Genomic DNA, 7,126 nt, shown 5'->3' on the forward strand with positions numbered 1-7,126 from the left:
TTAAAATAAAATTTTCTTTTCCCTTTTCAGCTGTAACACTTTTTTTGTATCTCCATGAGGATACTTAATTCTTTTTGCATTAAAATTAGTTTATTCAATTATTTAGTAAATATTTTACCATCTAGTCTGTGCTAGACGTTTCCTGTGTGCCCCCTACTGGCTTACAAATTCACTTAGAAAAGAATTATCCATTTTATTATTTCATTAATACGGAGAAAGGTTTTTTGTGAAGGATAAATGTATTATTCTGTTTTCTGATTAGAAAATACATAATTTAAGTAAAGCACTGGGAGATGACTTTCTGATTGTAAAAAGGATATTAAACAATAAAGTCATGTCTCTCTTAAAAGAACTAATCCTATGTTATATCATTTTGTTGACAATATTTAACAAAAACAGGGGCTTCAGAAACAGGGGCGCCTGGGTGGCTCAGTCAGTTAAGTCAGTTAAGCATCTGTCTTTGGCTTAGGTCCCAATCCCAGGGTCCTGGGATGGAGTCTGGAGTCAGGCTCCCTGCTCTGCGGGTAGCCTACTTCTCCCTCTCCCTCTGCCTGCCACTAGCCTTGCTTGTGCTCTCTCTTTCTCTGCCAAATAAATAAAATAAAATCTTAAAAAAATATATAGGTTCAGAAACAGACAGTGATGTTACACTACTCTTCCTTCATGAGAATGCATTTAATGCATTATGTTTACTTTGGGGTTTGACAATTTAAGAATTATATTTTAAGAATGAAGTGCATGCAAAGACATAAACAGAATGGTGAAGCTTTGGAATAGTAAGCTATGGGAAAAGAGTTGAAAACTTAGAGAAGTGGAAAATGTTTATGTGTGGGAAAACAAGCATGGCAGAGAAAATGGAAGTAGAGGATTATTATCATTAAATTGTATGTACCCATCCAACATAAAATCTGGAATTAATAAAAATTATATAAGTGGGCCAAAGGCAAGGGAAGCAAGGGCAAAAATGAACTACTGGGACTTCATCAAGATCAAAAGCTTTTGCACAGCAAAGGAAACAGTTAACAAAAAACAAAAGACAACTGAAAGAATGGGAGAAGATATTTGTAAATGACATATCAGATAAAGGGCTAGTATCCAAAATCTATAAAGAACTTACCAAACTCAACACCCAAAGAACAAAGAATCCAATCAAGAAATGGGCAGAGGACATGAACAGACATTTCTGCAAAGAAGACATCCAGATGGGCAACAGACGAATGAAAAGTGCTCCCCATCACTTGGCATCAAGGAAATATAAATCAAAACCACAATGAGATACCACCTCACACCAGTTAGAATGGCTAAAATTAACAAGTCAGGAAATGACAGATGCTGGCGAGGATGTGGAGAAAGGGGAACCCTCATACACTGTTGATGGGAATGGGAGATGGTGCAACCACTCTGGAAAACAGCATGGAGGTTCCTCAAAAAAGTTGAAAATAGAGCTACCGTATGACCCATCAATTGCACTACTGGGTATTTACCCTAAGGATATAAATGTAGTGATCCAGAGAGGCACGTGCACCTGAATGTTTATAGCAGCAATGTCCACAATAGCCAAACTATGGAAAGAAACTAGATGTCCATAAACAGATGAATGGATAAAGATGTGATATATATATGTACAATGGAATACTAGGCAGCCATCAAAAGAAATGAAATCTTGCCATTTGCGATGATGTGGATGGAACTAGAGGGTATTATGCTTAGTGAAATAGGTCAATCGGAGAAAGACAACTATCATATGATCTCCCTGATATGAGGAAGTGGAGATGCAATGTGGGAGGTTTGGGGGGTAGGAAAAGAATAAATGAAAGAAGATGGGATCTGGAGGGAGACAAACCATAAGAGACTCTCTTGTCACAAACAAACTGAGGGGGTTGGGGGGAGTGGGTTAGGGAGAGGGTGGTGTGTTTATGGACATTGGGGAGGGTATGTGCTATGGTGAGTGCTGTGAAGTGTGTAAACCTGGTGATTCACAGACCTGTACCCCTGGGGCTAATAATACATTATATGTTTATTAAAAAATTAAAAAAATTTGAAAAAAAGAAGAGAAAAGGAAAAAGAGAAAAAAGGAGAATAAAACCAAACAAGAAATTGAACAAAATGATAAAAAAATATATAATTGAGAGATGGAGTCAGATTTTGTTTTAAACATGTGGTAGAAGTCACCTACTAAGAGAGACTTGTTCAGGAGTGTTCACTCAGAAACTCAACAAAAGTTGAACCAGAATTCTTTAACTGGAACATTGTAGTAGAAGTAGGACTTTGTAGTAGATTATTTCTAAGTCTACTTTTCAAGTTATGAGCCAAAAATACTTCACATATCTAGCCATATTCTAATTTCCATTGTTTCTTTATTTTAGGATTATATTGTTTTCACTTCCTCTGGAAAGAATGGTATTTAAGTGACAATATTTAAGTAAAGCAATCATTTCCTAGTGTGTAGAAATTAGCAAGTCATAAATTGTTCGTAAATTGTCTAATCAGGGGGCGCCTGGGTGGCTCAGTGGGTTAAGCCGCTGGCTTCGGCTCAGGTCATGATCTCAGGGTCCTGGGATCGAGTCCCGCATCGGGCTCTCTGCTCAGCAGGGAGCCTGCTTCCTCCTCTCTCTCTCTGCCTCGCTGCCTACTTGTGATCTCTCTCCGTCAAATAAATAAATAAAATCTTTAAAAAAAAAAAATTGTCTAATCAGTCATAACTGAAGGTTCAGTTTGGCTTCACATATAATTTTTTTTTTGTATAAGCACAAGTAAATCTGTGCAGATTGGGCATATTTAACATCAATAACAAAACTATGAATGGGCTCAATATTTTATATATTTCATGGTTTAGGGGTATCTTCAGCACTCTTAGCTGTAATATTTACAACATGTAATATTAAGACAAGTACTATTTAAAAATAGGGTTATAAAACTATAAAATTTAATATGACATGTGACATTAATATATTTGCTAGAGAGAATGAACAGAAGGCCTCAAAGAGCAAAGAAAAAACACAAGGAGTGAGAGAAGAAGTATGACAAAGATTGTGTAAGAGAAGGGTGGTGACGCAGGTTTCTAAAGTCATGGGAGGAGCTATCCACTGAGTGACCAAGAATAGCCTGGATTGTAATAAGGCTACAAAGCCACCCACAGTCTCATTTTTTCATCTCTGTGCTGAGGATATGGGTACAGATCATCTGAAAAACACTTTTGAACTTGAACATACGACTTTATAAAATCCCCTCTGTATTTCTAATCACATAGAATGAATCTCAAACTGCTTGGCAAAGCAGGCAGGGTTTCTTTTTCTGGAAAGAAAGATGTAGTTATTATGACTTTGGGAATATCTGTCAACCCTCAATTATCTAATTTTGGAATTCCATTTTCTTTATTTATCTCTCATCTTTCCATTGCTGACTTTATGGTCCTTTTACTGCTTATTAACACCAGAAAGCTTGTAAGGGATAGACCGTGTGGGACATTTAAATCAACAAATGCTTGTACTATATGATCCTTTTAAAATCATGAGAGTATGAAATGGAATAAAACAAGGCCTTTGAATTCATCATGGACTGAAGGGTTCTTTTCATTACCTCAGATCATCAAGACTTGACCATTAAGCTTACAAAGCATCTTGTAAGAATATCCCACTCAACAACTAATGATGATGTCAACAAAAACACTGCACTGTAACAATAATTATATAATCATTCAGTGAGTAGAATCTTATAAATAGGAATATTAGTATTGATCTCCAAAGACCATGCCTTTCAAGATTGCTCATAATTAAATCTCTAAGGCTGGAAAAAAGTAATCAAGTTACAAAAGAATTCATTTTGAGATAGCTTGAGATATCAGAATGTAAAATAATATAAAATGTGTTACTTGAATATGCAGACATATTCATTGGTGTTGAATGTATTCATGAATTCAATTAGTATGTATAACAATATTTGAGTACTGTAGTAATGAAAAAATAAACAAGTTAATATGATAATTCTACTTACAGGCTTGTATGTAAAGGAAGCCACTGTATAATTTTTATTTTATTTACTTATTTAAAAGATTTTATTTATTTACTTAAAAGACAAAGAGAAAGAGCATGAGCAGAGGGATAGGAAGAGGGACAAGCAGACTTCCTGCTGTGCACAGAGCCCAAACTTGGGCCTTAATCCTAGGACCCTGAGATCATGGCCTGAACCAAAATCTAGAGTGGGATGCTTAACTGACTGAGCCACCCAGATGTCCCTATAGTATAATTTTTAAATGATTTTCACTTTTTATAAAGTAAGATTTACATTGGTGAAATATTTTATGTTTCCATCCTTTGAATGGTCTTTAATTATTTGTAATGAAATAACTATAAAAATAGTTACTGATTTTGGAAAATCAAGAAGTTATTTAATAATCTTTGTATGGCGCCATTAGCATCTAAAATAATTTTCATTTGGAAGACACTTCTAAAAGTTCCTAACTTGTTGTGCAATAACTACATAAATTGATGTCCAACTATCATTGGGTCTTTCTTCTAGTCCTATGGAACTGAGAACTTTTTCATGAGTGGGTATTGATTTTTACCAGATGCTTTTTTTTTTTTTTTTGTATGTGGTTTTGCAAAAATTATTCCATTTCCTACAAATGGCTGCAAAATATTTCCCACCCAACAAGCTTTCTACCATATGACTTTGCCAGTTGAGTCTGTCTTATCTCTTGAATTTGTGCAGATTTTGGGACCGCTTTATTTAATAAAATATGGTGGCCGGGATTCTCTGCTGGCTGATTCTGGATATAGCCATTACTGGTCAGACATTTTCTTCTGTTTAACACTTGGAAGACAACTACCACCCAAGAAGTTCAGTAATTCTGTAACTGCTATACTGTGAGATATTTTCTCTTATTTTCTTGATTACATGAGAACTATCAGTTATATTAGTCTTTGAAAGAACCAACTTATGGGACACCTGGGTGGCTCAGTTGGTTAAGCATCTGACTTTTGATTTTGGCTCAGATCATAATCTCAGGGTCCCAAAATGGAGCCCTGGGTGGGGCTCCATGCTCAGCAGGGAGCCTGCTTCTCTCTCTCTCTATTCCTTCCCCTGTTCACTCTCTCTTTCTAAAATAAATAAATAAATGTTTAAAAAATTAAAAGTAAAGAAAAAACAGTGTTATTAATATTCTCCATGGACTCTTTTTCTAATTCATTGATTTCTGCTTGATTTTTGTTATTTCCCTTTTTCTACATACTATAGACTTACTTTTCTATTATTTTTTAAAGTTATTAAGGAAGATACTTAGGCCACTGTTTTTAAGCCCTCATTTTTTATAGTTATTTAATATTATATGGGTTTCTTAAGAGTGTTTTCATTTATAACACAAAGTTTAATATGCTTGTTTTTAATTCTTATTTGATTTGAAATACTTTATTTCACATATTGTGGAATTCTTATTCAAGTCATGAGTTATAGAGAAGTGCATTTTTAAAAAGATCTGAATATTTAGATATTTTGTTGATATTGATTTTGCTGTCATTATCAGAGAAAATTCCCTGTCAGATTTTAATTTTTTAAAATTTATTGAGGGTTATTTTATAGGTATATTGCTTCTCTTGACCAATGTGTCCTGGAAAATATTTTACTATTATTGGTTATAATGTTCCATCCTACATGTCACCTAGGTCATGTTGCTAGATTGTGTTGTCTAAATCTTTAATAACTTCAGCTTCTACTTCCACCACATCTACTTGTTCTATCAGTTACTGGAAGAAGAATATTAAAATCCTTAATAATTACAGATTTGCCTATTCCTTCCCTTATTTCCATTTTGTATTAGTCTCATGTTATAGGTGTATATATATCTAGGATTGTCAGGTCCTCCTGGAAAATTGTTATTTTTATTGTTATGTAGAGTACCTCCTTCTATAGGACTCTGTCTTTTTTATGTTTTTTAAAGATTTTATTTATTTATTTGACAGACAGAGATAACAAGTAGGCAGAGAGACAGGCAGAGAGAGGAGGAAGCAGTCTGCCTGCCAAGCAGAGAGCCTGATGTGAGACTTTATCCCAGGATCATGACCTGAGCCAAAGGCAGAGTCTTTAACCCACTGAGCCACTCAGGTGCTCTGGATTCTTTGTCTTTATATCCATTTTTTCTGACATTCATAGAGCCATGCTAACTTTTTATTTACTGTCTGCAGGATATATCTCTTTTTATAATATATGTTAAATGTATAACACATAAATAATATGTGTTTCTTACTTTTTTTTTATAGAGTCTATAAATCTCTGCCCTTAAATGGTTTGAGTTTACCATCCTGCTATTTGTTTTACATATGTCCCTTCTGATTTTTCATCCTTTATTGCTACTTCGCTGTCTCCTCTGAGTTAGTTGAACATTTTTATCACTTCTTTTTATGTCACTGATGGGCTTATTAGATATCACTTATTTTGCTATTATTTATTTTAGTGGTTACTCTAAGGCTAACTATGTATCCTTATCTTACCAAAATACATTAACAGTCAATACTGGTCCTCTGAGCACTTTTCACTTCTTATTCACACCTGACACTTTAAATAGCCTTTTGCACCCTTGGTCCTTGTGAAATTCCCACTTTGCATTTCTCTCTGCCCATTTTTCATTTTCTGCTTCACAAATGTGTTAACCTTACAACAGTATAATTCAATTTAACCACAGATTCCATTACCATCCCATTATAATTACACAATTTATAATTCCATTAACTGATTTTTGTCACATCTCTTATTTCTGCATGCATTATAAACTAACATCTCACAGTATTATTATTTACTTTAATCAGTCAGTTGTTCTTTAAGTAAAGTAAGAGAAGAAAGAAAGTGTAATCTTTTATATTTATCCATTTGCTTACCTTCCCTGGTGCTCTTTATTCTTTCTAAAAGATGCAGATGTCCTTCTGAAATCATTTCCCTTCAGCAAGGCTATCCTTTGGTAGTTACTGTATTGCATGTATTCTAGCATCAAATTCTTTCAGCTATTCTTAATCTGAAAATATATTTATTTTGCCAAAATTTTGAAGAATTTTTTTTTTTGGCTGACTACTTAGATCTTATTATTGATTGATTTTTTTAAAAAATTTCATCACTTTAAATATATTGTTTTCCTTTA

Source organism: Mustela erminea, chromosome 8, assembly GCF_009829155.1.
Source record: "Mustela erminea isolate mMusErm1 chromosome 8, mMusErm1.Pri, whole genome shotgun sequence".
Taxonomy (NCBI): domain Eukaryota; kingdom Metazoa; phylum Chordata; class Mammalia; order Carnivora; family Mustelidae; genus Mustela; species Mustela erminea.